The sequence below is a fragment of the Athene noctua genome, chromosome 1, assembly GCF_965140245.1.
Source record: "Athene noctua chromosome 1, bAthNoc1.hap1.1, whole genome shotgun sequence".
NCBI classification, from domain to species: Eukaryota; Metazoa; Chordata; class Aves; order Strigiformes; family Strigidae; genus Athene; species Athene noctua.
The window spans coordinates 4,789,635-4,804,169 of record NC_134037.1 but is presented as its reverse complement, the minus strand read 5'-3'; the positions used below and the strand labels follow the sequence as shown (position 1 = coordinate 4,804,169).

At 45.0% G+C, this 14,535-nt stretch overlaps 1 protein-coding gene across 2 annotated transcripts in view; it reads left to right on the top strand.

Annotated features, from left to right (window-relative positions):
• XKR6 (XK related 6) overlaps positions 1 to 14,535 on the top strand; it is a 188,279-nt gene that overhangs the window by 33,865 nt on the left and 139,879 nt on the right. The gene's annotated exons all lie outside the window — the stretch shown is intronic.

The following is a 14,535-nucleotide window of genomic DNA, read 5'->3' as shown; positions in this document are numbered from 1 at the left end:
ACTGGAGGGCAGGGCTGCTGTTCAGGAGGTCCTGGACAGGCTGCGGGAATGGACCAACAGAAGCTCATGAAAAGGACAAATGCAAAATCCTGCATTTGGGATGGAGAACCCTTTGCAACGGTCCAGGCTGGGGACAAGGTGGTTAAGGAGCATCTTGCTGCAAAGGGCTGGGAGGTCGTGCCCTTGGATGCTGGCAGCACGGGAAGCCACTGGCATCCTGGGCTCTTTAAACAGGAGCACAGAGGGGTAGTGACTTGACCCCCACTTTGCTCAGCATACACGAAATCCTACATCCAGTTCTGTGCCCCACAATACACGAAAAACTTCAGTGAACTGGAGTGGGTTCATCAGCAGGCCACAAGCGTGGTTTTCTTTTGAGACAAAAAGCCTTTACCTCTAATGCATGTGTATTTTCTGTAAGATCTCAGATGCTGTGATAAAAAATGAGCTAGATAAGCTGCATCAGTCTTTCTCTATCATGTTTTCCTGAGTGGTGCACGTGGTGGTTACAAAGTCAGACTAAGAATAAGAGCTAAGCAAGTAGACAACTAACCGTTCCCAGAATTGTCTGAGGGGTTTTTTGCTGTTGAGTTAAGGCTGAGAACAAGAAGCATGTGTTCTCCCTGAGCATAGCTGGGTCTGTTGGCAAAACTGTTACAAAACATCTAACAAAACTAACAAGTGGGTTGAACTTCCCAGGTTTTACATTTGTAGGGAAGGCAGTCAAGATTTTTTCCCCACCAGCAGCAGATTGCATCGAATCCGAATTAGGTGGCTACCATCTGCTTTCACACAGGCTTTGAAAACACGGGCCAACCCTCCACGGCATGGGTGAGGAAGATGGTGGAGAGTGTTTACGAGTCTGTGTTTACAGGATTTGAGATTAATGTGCTGTTTCCTTATTTTGAGTCAGAGTAAAATTGAATCAGGCTTTGACTGAAATGCTGACTGCCACTCGCTTTCAGCACGGCAGCGTAATTTAAAAGATGAGCTTCTAAAATCTTTACCAAAATATTTTAACCCTACCCGATCCAGTTTGATAGTATAATCCTGCAACATGTTTTTTGACATTTTTCTGCTCTCAGTCCACTATAACAGACTCAGGTGATATATTCTGGAGTCTCCGTGCTGAAGTAGAATTGCTCACTGTTTTTGGAGGAAAAGGAGTATGAAGTTTTACAGACCGTAGGATTGGATCTGGTATTCTGGGTAACTGCAGTTTCTGGAGTAGGATGTCCTGACCCAGACAGAAGGGAGACATCCCAGAATCGATAAATCACAGGGTGATGAATTTGTCATGCTGCTGTCGGGGCATGTCGTTGAGATGCATAGGTCCATCCACTGGTTTTAGTCTTACATGTTTAAAAAAACCCAGCAAAATGGAAAAACTTACGTTGGCTCTGCAGTTAAGTTCGGACAGGTGCTGGAGTGAGCACCAGTGGGAAGATGTCAGGGCAAGGTGCTTGTGCCAGGCTTCTCCTTCTGCCCCGGTCTCCTTCGTCCCCCTCAGTCCATCGTTGTAAGGTCACCTCTTGTTTGGGGCTTTTGAGGATGATACGTTGCTACAAGGGATGAATTGTCGGGTGATGACCCCGGTCAGTGCAAATGGCTGGAGATATCACTCAATCTGCTGAGTGCCTTGTGAAGCCAAAGGAATAATGTGCCTGAAATCAAGTGGTGTGACCCGTGATGAATAAAGATGCACCAGTAAGGAGCAGGGTGCCTTGCACACACGTGAGGCCTGGTTGTTTCACTTGACTTGGCTGATTTAGCTGATTTTGTATGGAGGGGCTTGGCTTTTCTCAGCTGTGTGGGTGAATCAGAGAGCTTTACGGCAGCAGGTGGGCCGGGAGAGAGATTTTTCTATCAGTAAAGGTGCAATAAAGGAGTTTTTGGATGGTTCATTTATTGAGCGTTTCTGTGCCTAGTTTTTGCAGTGTCTCATGTGATGCTGCAGTGCCCAGGTGCTGTTCAAGGAGAGGTGAACAACTCCACCACACACAGAAGCAGCTTTTGCACAAGACACGGGACAACAAAACATCTGCCCTTTGTGTTTCCTTTAATTCTTAACTTGAAATCTTCAGCTGGATCATCATTTCCATCACAGCTCATTTATGCTGCCGTTAGAGGAGGCGTGGGTATAATCTATTCTTGCATTTACACTGCCAGAGTGGTTTAAAGAGGTAAGTGAGAATCAGACCCTTAGTTTTTCTGGTGGTTTCTCTTTGTTCTAACGAAGGATGCACAGCTGGATGCAGTAGCCTTTAACCAAACCCTGGAGCATCTCTTCATTACTCTAATTCACAGTAGTGCCTGGGAGACCTGTTGCGACTAAGTGAGCGGAGGATAAAGAAAAGCAAGGCTCATTACCTCTCAGAGCTGCTTTGTTCTTTTGCTTTGATAATTGCAGTTTTGCTTTTAATTATTTAGGCTATTTTATGACGTGTTATGTCATCCTGGATGTGTGTGCTGTCATCGATGGGACACCTTAGGCGAAGAGGAGGAGTTCCGGCTCAAACCGTTTGCTGGGAAGTGCCCTCGGATTTACTGGCGTGACCTTTCAGCACAGGCCCGAGTTGATAAATCTTGGCTGACAAGCGAAGAGGCATTACCACTTGTAATTTGCAAATGCAAAGCGGCAGCAATTAGGGAAGAGCAACTTTGTAGCACCAGCTCTAAGAATTTATTTAAGGGAAGATGGATTTGATGCGAGGTGTTGATGAAGAACGTTTTGGTTTTGCCAGGTTCCTGAAAAGCTCTTTTTAATAAATTGCTCATCTTTGGAGGCCTGTAAGAAATACCACAGATTGCCTTTTATCAGGCTATAATGTGCTTTCATCACTCCGGAGAAGTATGCGATAGTGATACTGAGTTGGTCCCTGGAGAAAGCCCAGGAGACATTGCTAACGGCTCCAGAGTTACGGCTGCAGCGAGTCTGCGCTAAAATGGAACTTACGTTTCCTCGTTAGTACAAATATCTGTCTCCCCTTATCACCAAAGTGCTGCTGCTCCTTTCTCATATGTGGAATTACTTTTCTGTAATGGTACGGGTAATTTAGCGCCGTAATACCAGAGTCAAAAACTGCTCCTTTTTGAAATGTTATGATTTATTGCTTGTTGAGGCTCTTAACGTTGAAATGGCTTTCCAGGCTTGAAACTCTTAAGACATCTTAAATATTACTCTGTGTTTACTAAGAGGCAAAATCTATGTGGTGTTGATGGCACTGAGATAATAAGGATGGGATCCTGAATGGTCATGTTGCAAATATTTTCTGAGAGTAGCATCAGAAAGTAACCAGGTGTTAAAATGTTGTAACCCTGCCATATTTCTTAAGCAGTTCTCAGTTTTCTTAAGAATTTGGGTTTTCAAACTCTCAACTCCGTGCTTGTGGAACCCTGTGCAACATGCAGCAGTGCTTGAGGAAAAAAAAAAAAAAAAAAGGAGTAGACAATGATTTCTTGGTTTAATCTTCCATTTGAAAAAAAAAAAAAAAGGTAACACTAGAGTTCTAAAATTGTTCATCTGAGCCTAGCTAGGGATAGTGGTTTATCAGATTATAAATGTGCTTTCATTACTTGGAGGTATATAATACGTTGGTCTGTGAAATATACACTTGGGCAATGAGAAAATGAAGGTCACGGAACTATTGCTGGATCCTTGCCAGCGAGCGTATTAAAATTAAATAAATCCTTGATGCGTTGTCGATGGCACACATACAGATACTCTCGCTGCTTCAAAGCAGAGGGAACGCAGCGTATGCTTTTGCATCCCCCCTTCCACTGAGGCTTTGCAGCCCTCTTGCAGATAGGCATCGTTTCCTTGCGCTGGTGGAATGTTTTGTATCTGAGCACGCCCTCTTTGAAGACTTACAACGATTGCATCCAGTTCCTGAGCGACCTGCCGGTGTTTTTACAGGTGAGGCTCTGCCAGGATCTCCAGTTAGAACTGGGGGGGTTAGAACTAAGCTCTGAGCAAGGGTGTGTGTGTCTCAGCTCCTGGAGCCTCTCTGGGTCGGGCTTGCCGCTGGTTAAGGCGACTGCTGCTGGTTTAGAGGCGGCATTGTGCCCTGTAATTAGCAGATGTGTCCTCTTCTTCCTCCTCCCCAGCTGACAGCAGGTCAAAGCAGGATTTTGACAGCTCCTGCTGCCCTCCCACGAAGCAACTGGAGACCCTCTGTCTTGCTCTGTTTGCCGTCTGCCAGCAAACCCTGTGCTTTGCCATCCTGTGACATGCCAACTCTCGGGTTTATCAGCGTGCACCCGTAGGTTTTCTTTTTTATATTTTCATTTCTATGCCTAAATGACGCTGAACTTTGCCTCCGAGGTGAGTTGGTTCCCCTTCTCCTTCCAATGTACTACTTAACGGGCTTTAAAAACTGCTGACAGTTGTTTTAAGAGCTGATTTTCAGGTCGGGCCTTTTGTAACTCTGCAGCAGGAGGAAGATATTGTTAGAAACCAAAGGAACGGAAGGGTTGCTGTTGCTTGAGGCGGGAGGAAAGGGTGCTTCAGTGCTGGAGAATAATACTTTCAGTTTAAAGTGCTTCTCCTGCCCCTCCTGCTAAGGCACTCAAGAGTTCGCTTCGGCAGCGCTCCAGCTGTCAGGCTGAGATGTATTATCCGTAGTGCCATGGCAGAACAGGAGGAGGCTTGAAACAAGGGCTGGGGTCCAGAAGCGACTTGCTTAAATGGTCACTGAGAAACCAAAGATGCTGTGGGAGGAAATGAATTGCAGAGCTTTTGCCAGGGACTTGGAGCAAATTGAAGAGGGACTGTAGAGGAGAGCATTCCCGTGTACAACACACTGCAGCAGTGAAATTTTTTTTTTTTTTTCTCAAGGTATGTGAGCACTGATTACTTAGGTTGAGTGTACTTCAAACGCTCCCCTAATTTAGCACGTGCTAAAATTGTGCTAAGTCTGTTAAAGGTATGATTTTACTTAGAGTCTTTATGTTTGAGCACATTGCAAACGCAGTAGGTTCTCTTGTTTGCATGTACGCTGAAGAGGGTGAACAATGGAGGGCAGCTATGCGCTCAGAGTTGCTCCAAGCAGCGAACAAAAATATGTTACAGTCCAGAAGAAGTAGCAATTAATGGCAAGTACTTATGGAGAAAGAGGGCAAGCGCTCTTGTTTTGTGGTCTGAAGCCCTGTCCTCGCGAGGTCATGTCAGGCAAAAGCTGCTGGAAGATATAAGCACCTCAGGTACAGCTTTTTAGAAGAGGACACAGTGAAAAGTAAGCAAGAAGAATGTTTAATCTGTGTCTCTGCCTGGCAAGCCGGAGAGGAATGAAGCAGGAGCGGGGTCCTCACTGCACGAGGACTGAGGCAGGCTTTGATTCCGATTCTGGCAGCCACAGAAATGTGAAACAGCATCCGGCTTGTGGTTTTGGCACTTGCAGGTCAAACGCAGCGTGCTTGAGTGCAGAGCTTGCTCCCTATCCTACACCCTGCGGGCTCCGTGCGTGTGTTGGGATGGGGTCTTCAGCTGCACCCCATATAAAACTTGCTTGAATATTCTAAGACCCTGGACCATTTCCATCCCTTGGCATCATAATGTTTCAGCAAACACCAATTTTCTTGTTTTTTCCTGTGCAGTTGGAGAGTTGAAATCTGCTGTGAATATATTAACATACATTGAATTATAGAAGAGATATTTAGCATTTTTCCTGAAGGATCCTAAAATGCTTTACAGACACTTTCATGTGTCACTACACAAATGCAGCCACTTTTGCTTCATGCTTAGATTCAATTCAAGATGGAACAAGAGAGTTTGTCCAGGCTGATCAGGTAAACCAGTATACACCCCCAAACCGATTGCTATGGACAGGTCTTCATCAGCTTAGGGTATTCCCTACCACCCTGTAGGGAGGGCTGGCAGTAGATATCAGTCCTGATGTACAAAGGAGCATGTTGAGCCATTAATACTGCATCCTTCTGCAGAAAGGGGTGGATGCTCTGTTATACCACAAGGTTTATTTACAAGACCATGAGTATGAGAAGAGAATTTTGTTGCATAGGCCCAGGAAATGGCTACAACTGCACCCAATCCCCCTCTGTCCCATCCTCCCCAAAAGGAGGTTTTTCAGATTTGTGGCTGGCTGCTGGTGGCAGAGAATGGCCTCAGGCTGAGGGGTGACTTCTCACATAGTTTGCTGTGTCCCTGGTCCAGCTACATCATCCAGATTCAGAGGTGTGAGACCCGGTCCACAGTTCTTTTTGAACCAGCTGGATGCCCTACCATGCCATTGCTGTGAATTTGAATCCTCCTTTTCTCCTAAAATGATAAACCCTCCAAATATTCAGGGTGAAAACTGATAAAATATTCATCTATTCTTAGACTCATTAAGGCAGTGTAATTTGATGTAGGCGCTTCCTCCACTCTAACAGTGCTGTCTCGCTCCTGAGCCAAGATTCATTTCCACGGGCAAGAGGATGCTCTGCGCTTTCTCCTCTCAGATAACGGATGTCTGAATCACAGAATCACAGAATCATTTAGGTTGGAAAAGACCTTTCAGATCATCAACTGTAAACCTGCCACTGCCAAGTCCACCACTAAACCACGTCCCTAAGTGCCACATCTACACGTCTGTTAAATATCTCCAGGGGTGGTGACTCCCCCACTGCCCTGGGCAGCCTGTTTGGACAACCCTTTTGGTGAAGAATTTTTTCCCAATATCCAATCTAAACCTCCCCTGGCACAACTTGAGGCCATTTCCTTTCATCCTATCGCTTGTTACTTGGGAGTAAAGACCAACTCCCACCTTGCTACAACCTCCTTTCAGGTAGTTGTAGAGATCAATAAGGTGTCCACTGAGCCTCCTTTTTTCTCCAGACTAGACCACCCCATTTCCCTCAGCCGCTCCTCATAAGAGTCCCTGTAGCTCACTTCTCTTGGAAAGCAGCAAATTGTCCTGCCACCAACCTTGCTTCAGGTCTTCCCAGGGATGGCTTTGCTCGCTGATCCTCCTTTCACTCCAGCCCTGAGCAGGGATTGCAAATCAAGGCCATAATCAGCATCTTGCAGGTCTTTTGTTTCCCAAATTCGCGTTCTGTGATTTCCTTTTCCTGTGACTTTTTTTTTTTTTTTTTCCTGTTTCCAACAAAGCTGCATCCATTTGAAGGCTCATGCTCCATCTTCCCCTTTCTTTAAGATGTATTTTTTTTTTTTCCTTTTGTAATGGAAACAATCTCCAGTCCCTGCTAGGATCAGGATCTCACTGGGTGCTTTCAAATGCACAGTGAGACAGATTTTGTCCTAAACAGACCTAATTTGTAATTTATACTCAGTGGAAGGCGCTCAAATGCAAAAGCTGCTTACAGTGTTTGTATTAGATGTTAGATAGCACGCATACCAGGCTGGAAAGGGGGAAAGACCATTTTTAGAGGTTGGGAGCAGCTGAAATTGCTCTCTTAATCTACAGCCTTCAGGAGGGCGGCAGTGTCTGGAAAGCCTGCAGTGTGTGGCTGGGCATTGGAACCCGACTCCCAACAAATCTAACACTTAGAAATAAGCTTATCATCAAAAAATCATTAACTCATTGCCACCGCCAGCTTCTCTGACAGGTTTGGTGGCTGAGTGAATTCTCGGCTGCAATTAAAAGTGGGTGAGCCTTAAAGGGATGACCTGGGACAGAAGGGCAAGAGGTCAAGTTTGTGGCACCCCAGTGGGTTTGAGATTACCCTTGAGTTTGCTGATGAACGGTACCAGTTCTCCTGCAGCCCACATGCTACAGATGGACTAGTGACAGAGGTGTCAAGGAAGAGGAGGGCGTGAAGGAGCTGGAGGAGGATGCCAGTGCCTTTGCCTCTGGAGGAGCCATCAGGCAACCAATTCACTAATTTTTAGCCTGTGTCAAATTTTGCTTATTTTGCAGGCGGCTTTATTTAATGAAAGCTGCCATTGAGCTATTCCAGTTTTATTCACAGGTCCCCACGTTTTCTAAGTATTGTCACTGCAAACTGCAGAGTTACTGGAGAGGTTTCTTACTGAAGTTGTCATGTGGGAGTTAATTAAGAATGTTGGTTCTTCTCGTTTCATTTGGGCTGATCTTGTGCAAGTGTTCGACTTGCACACAGTGGGCCAGGTCCTGTTGGGGTGGTGCTGATTTAGTGGCTGAGGCATTTGAGACCAGAAATACTGCTATAATGTCACGTGCCTGGGACACGGTGACTTTCAAGATGGGTCTAGCGTTCATGGCCCTTTCTGAGCTTTTTTGGATGCTTTCGTGTCACCAGTGCATTTAAGGCATTGAACAGCATTGTAATTATTAACATCCATTTACAACGCTTTTAAGAAGTGTTGCTTTCAGGCAGAAATTTTTGTATTGAAGGCAAATGGGTGAAATGCTAAAGATAATCAGAGGCCAACCGGTTAAGCCTTATTTTTTGAATAGCCTTGTTGGGGTTAGAGAGGGCTTTCTTAAGGCATAATCTGTGGAGATGAGTGTAAGAGAGCCATTGAAGGAATTAGTGAAATTCAGTTGAGCCTACTTTACATTCAGGCAATAGATTGCTGCTGAAGAATCTGACACTGCCTGATCATGTAGGGGATTCTTTTCTGCTCTCCCAGCGATGTTGACCCTGATAACATATTTAAAAACTGCTTTTCTGCCCGCCAGACTGATCCGTGACTTCACCGTGGCCTGACTAAGTGGACTTCTCATGAAATGTGCTCCTGCGTTTGGCAGGGGGGAGTTAAGTAATCCACCAACACCATGCCTGGGGTGAAGGATGGGACTTAGCTCGGTTCTGCGTGGGTTTAACAAAACTGTCAAGCGCATCTTGACTTCAAGCATGCCGACAGCTGGAGCTACCTGAGCACCTGATGAAGTGTTTTGCTGCCATCTTCGGTCCTCAGTGGGGCAAGGGAGGTGAATCCTGCTGTCTCAATTTAAAGACAAACTGGTGTTTTTTTCAAGAAAAGGCTTAAGTGGTAACGCAGGAGAAAATTTTAGGTGCTTGGAGGATGTTGTGCCGGCTGTCAGAGCAGCTGCTGCATGGGGTGGTTGTGCTGAGTGGTAGCATCTCTTCACCTCAGGCACCAATGGATCACTTTTGCTCCAGCAGAGTGATACAAAAACGCTGACACTCCTCATTTCGTGAAGGAAAAATCCATATATCACAGTCTTGTGTGAACAAAAGTGGTGTCTGAGCCAAATGGACAAAGTTAGATGGGCAGCGATGAGTTTGCTCGTGATAAGTATCTGCATGAAAATGGGAAATGATGGGAGCTGGAGAAATCAGACGGGAAAAACAGCTATTTATTGGTAGCGCTCACACAGCTAATGCTGGGATCACGGTCCTCTTAATGTGCCGTTGACGTGCAGTGTCCCAGCAGGGCGGCACTTAGAGTCCCCCTGTCTAGGAAATCCCATGGTATCTGTGACAAAACTGCAGAGGTCCTGATTTACTCCTTACCTCTGCAGGGTATGAGCAAATGGGAAATTAATAGGGCCTTGGTGGAGTAGCTTGTGCTCTCTCTGGCTGCACATAGGAAAATCTTCCTTTAGGAAATGGTTTTGGCATCAGATATTTACGTATTGGCACAGGTGTAGGAGGAGTATCTTCAGCAGCGCTGGTACTCGTTAGATGCAGCAGCCTCTGAAGCTGTCCCTCCTGTGTAAGGTGATGTGGTAGAGGGTTTTTGCTGTCAAATTCACCCCTTTTTCATTCTTCACCCATTGAATACTCATAAAACTTAGTGCCGTACAGTGCTAGGAGAGTGGTTTTAACTTAAATAAAAAAGTAAACCACCCTGGTGCTGTTAGGGGTAGCCATGTGGATCTATACAAGGGGTGAATCATCTGAAGAAAGCATGGTAATTATGTTGCTGCAAATGGGTAGGAGGTTTAACTTTGCTTTCCTCTGAAACTCTAGAAGCTGTCAGAGGTGCTCAGAAGGAGTAGATGTAGCGAGAGATGTCTGAAGCAGACAAATCTGCAGACCAGCCATCCGAAGGCTCAGGTTGAAGCTGCACACTCGTCCCCATCACTGGCTCTAGAGCAAATCTGACAGTCCTGCTGCATTTTATTTTCTCATCATGAAAGCTGAGCCATCTCCATACATGGCAGGAGTGGTGTGGGTGTTGGTTCATTAACATTTACATTTGTTTTAACCTCCAAGAGTGTTACCACTGCTAAGCACTGATAAAAAGCTTCAGGCAGTAGTAGAGCCTTGCTGCTCGTCCAGAGGAAGACTGAAGAGTCTGCATTCATCATCTATATGCTTTGTGCATGGCTCAGGGTTTCTGGGCCATTTCTGGCCCTTGTTGTTTTCCCTTTACTGCCAGATTTAAATTCTCCTGTCCTAAGAAGCCAGCTGCTGGTGTGGTGGGTAATCCAGTTCATGCACCGAGTTACGAGGACAGGAGAGGTCAGAGATGCAAAATCTGTGTAGCTTTTATCCCTATAGAATGCAGATTCTGCAGCCTCAAGTGTGTTGCCTTGTTGCAGGAGGTGTGTGTTGCTGTTCTCTGTGGCATCCTTTATTGCTTGGCTCACTTCAGGGGCACAGACCGGAGCGGGAGTGATGAATTGGTGGCATTCAGAGACACTTTTTCAGGGGAGCCCTGTTTTTTTTATTAGCACATCCAGAAATAGGTGCAGGGAATTCATGTTGCATTTCCTTGGGAGTTCTCAAGACAGATTTCCTAATTCTGAATCCTCATGATATGAGTGACAAAAAAACACCACAAAACCATAAGCATTGTTCTGTTACTATTGTTTGTTATCCTGAAATTCCTATCTGGGATGCTGGCTTGACCTAGGCAGCAAGGTAGTGCTTGTGAACTGGAGAAAAATAGTAAGAATTGAGCAACCAGCAGTATCTGAAAGGCCCTTTTGCTCCTCTCAGATTACTTCTGGTTATCCCAGCAAGCTGTTTTGAGACCTGAATTGGATTTAGAAGATTCTGATGTGGTGGAGGTCCTTTACATTCCCATCCCTTGTTTCCCCACGTTTCTCCCCATATCTAATGTGCTCGACCACCACTCAGCGCAAGGTAGTCCTGCTGCTGGATCACCCTACAGAAGATGCTGTAATACTAACAACTAACACTAAGCAGCTAATTTGGTTTAATTAAGACTTTCAAAGGGCTCTCCATTGACCTTATGAATTTAGCTGAAGCTCTGTAGATGGATCTGTTTGCCTGTTTTCCTTGACATGCTTTGTTTGTAATCTGTGTTTATCAGCAGTCCTTCCCAGATTTTCATTAAAAGCACCAGTGCCTTAGTGTGTAATATTCTGGTTAAGTCCAGCTATATTAATGTCTTGTCTGATTTCTCATGCAACATTTTTGCCACCTAGAAGAAAAGAATGACCTCCGTCTAACGAGAGTATTCATACCGTGAGATGAAAGAAGATTACAGATTACACTTTAAAATCTTACTTTTGAAGTACCAATTTGGGTTGATGGAATTGGTCTGTTACTGCTCCCCAGGGCATACTATAAATTTGTAATGGAGGCACTGGACATAAATAAATGCTTTAAGCAGTTTAGCTGGAAGTCTGGATCTTCACCTTTCCCCCTTTCCCTCTTCAGTCTTCGTTCCTGCCTCCTGCCTGGCACTGTAATAATTTGAAGGGCTTTGTATCTATTTTCACGTGGCTGCCTTGGAGATCTTTTCAGCCAACTTCCCTCTGGACTATCTACAAACATTAAAAGATGTTTGAAATTACTCGACCTCAACGGTGCTTGAAATTGAGCCATGTTCTGTTGTGTCAACAGAGTGCTTCGAGTGGTGATTGTAGAGGCCAGAATAAAGGTTTCCAGCTCTGGTGCTGCCCACAAAACTGCCTTATTAAGTGATGTTCCCCTCACCTGGTAGCTTAGATGTGCTGCTCTGGTTGCTTATTTGTCCATCTTCCTTCCTCTATTTTATTTGGGTTCTCTGATCAATGAACGGGTTCAAACGGTCCCTTCAAGACTGGCTGCGTGACTTGTTCCTGCTTGTTTTCCTTTGCTTGGATCTACTCAGCAGTGATTTGGGGAAGAATCAAGGGCTTCATGGGTTATCAGAAATCTGTGATATCGCTGGGAGTCTGAAGAATTTCATGGTGCTCTAGTTGTCAGTGCTGTGTTTTTTCCTAGATCAGACTGTTTCAGAGGCACCTCTTCTTCACCCTTGTGTTGCCCATGACATACATGGGAGAGGAACAGTGACTTATCTCAGACGATATCTTTCCAGAGTAATTCTGCTGACTGATAGACTGGTTGCTGCCTGGGTTATGAGGACAGTCAAATTTACAACCTTTATTTTGTAAACGATGCATTTCAGTGGGTGCAGTACGATCTTTGGGTCTTTCATGCCTCAGAATTTCTTCTTTCCTACAGCAGCTTTGGTATTTTGCAGTAAATATCTGGGAACACGACGTTGTCATCTGGTGTCTAAAGGCATCCTTTAAGTGAAAGATGAGGGGGTTTTTTAGTTCAGAAAGTGTACTGTGCATTCAGTGAGCAGGGAGCTCTGCTGGTGCTGGATCAGGTGTTGAAAAAAATCCCATCTCTGCTGGTCTCACCTCATGGTGAAAGCAGCAGATTGCCCTCTGCGTTGGAGGTCAGAAGAAGCAAATTATTTGAAGGGCCAGCGATTTCACAGTGAAGTCATATGATAACATTTGGAGCTGAAGATTGCGGAGGGGGGAGGTTGGTAAAGGCTTGTTTTGTCGTCTTCCAGTTTGGATGTCTCATGAGCAGTGCTGTGAGTGCCAGACCTAATGAAGCCTGGCATCCTGGGGGCTTGTGTCTCACGGTCGGCTGCTCTGGACCCCGGGAGGGTTTTGCAGGCCTTTGGAAGGTTTTGCTGTCATTTATAGGGCTTCTGTGCAGATTCTTCAGGAAAGGAGAGGTTCACACTTTGTAGTCTTTCCCCAAGGGTGAGAGAGGAGAAGGGTCCACCACCTCCATTCAGCATCAGCATGATCTTTGGTGGGCTCAAACGGTTTTTAAGCCTGTATCTTCCATGGGAACTCAGTGTCTCATCCCTCTAGCTCTGTAAAACCTCTATAAACACAAATTATCTTTAAGATTGCTTCTCCTGTGTCATATGTGGCATACACACAATGTGGTCAGATAAGTTATCTGTCCATAAGAAAGCAATTGAAAAGGTTAAAACAATTGTGTGACAACCAAAGCTTACGCTTGCCAGCTTGTTCTTTTACTGTGTGGCTGCCTCCAAGCTGTAGCGTAGCAAATGCAACTGTTAGGGGAAAAACAAAGGTGATGTTGTGTACTTAAAACTAGAGTTGCCATGTCAGATTAAACTTCACGTGAATAAATGTAAAATGGGATATATAGAGATGAATACATAGAGAAATATGTATGATATATGTGTAAATACATACATATAGATGGATATAATATATAAATGTAAACACGCATTAAAATAGATATATATTGGGATTTTCAGAAGGGGATACCCATGTAGCAACCTTAGAACTCATCTATGCTCGTCATGTCCTTCATTGAACAAGGGGAAAGAAAACTGTGGGTGAGTGTTGTGGAGGGTGGGGTAGCTGATTCAGCAGCCGTACAGGAAGATAGAGCTACTGACTGTGAATGTTATTATTTGGGAGAGCATTTGTGCTTCCTTTTAGAGCTCCCGCTGCCAGTACGTGGTGATCACCTGAGAAAAAAAAAACCCTCGGTTTGTAGTTAAGAAATGTACGTGTGCACTTCTGACTCTAGCTGCAAAAAACCAACTGGAGAGGATGAATCTGAAATGCTGAAAATCAAGAAGTAAGAAGCACCACACCCCCCCATGTATGGTTATATATTTTAAAATCCTCTGATTAAGGCATTTTTGGAGTGCCATCAGTTCCAATTATAAGAAAGCTGGCTTTCTGTAAGAGGTGGGAGCAAAAGCCCCTCGCTCAAGGATTCAAGCTGACACCTTGTCTCTGTGGCGGGTGAGGAGTCCACCATCCAGTTGGAGCAAAGCATTCACGATTTTCTATTTCTGAAGTCCCATTGAATTGGTGGAGGTATGAGAAAAAACATGATTCTGAAGGTTAATGTTTCTGATAAACTCCGAAGGGACTTTGCAGTGACAATAATTTGTGTGTCTGGCGTATTAAGAAGGCAAGTAAATTTGGATCACTCTGTGGATAGACGTGAAGAGTCTCAGCTTAAGAACACAAGGTTGTGTTGTCCCTGAGTGTCTCTAATAATGGACATTAGGCCTGAGCCTTGACTTGGGTGTTAGAGAGCAGAGAGAGGAGGCACCCTGAAGGTCTGTGTTTCTCCTAAGGGTTTGTTGAAAGCAGAGGTAGAGTGGAAATGGGAGAGGACACGTGTGGAAGTGGGAAGCTGAATGAAATGGGTGCCTATAAGCAGGAGTGAAAAAAGTGAGTTTCGAGTGAGAACATGGGAAGGGATGTTGCAGACGGGGGGTGGTTTTGCTTTGCGAGCAAGTTGGAAGTCTTAAGTCTTACATATTTGAGTTCCCAGAAGATGTTTGAGGATAAATTAATTGGGGAAGAGAACAGCATGCAAAAGCAAGGTAGCCCAAGGGTGTTGTAATAGCTGATAGTGCCTACT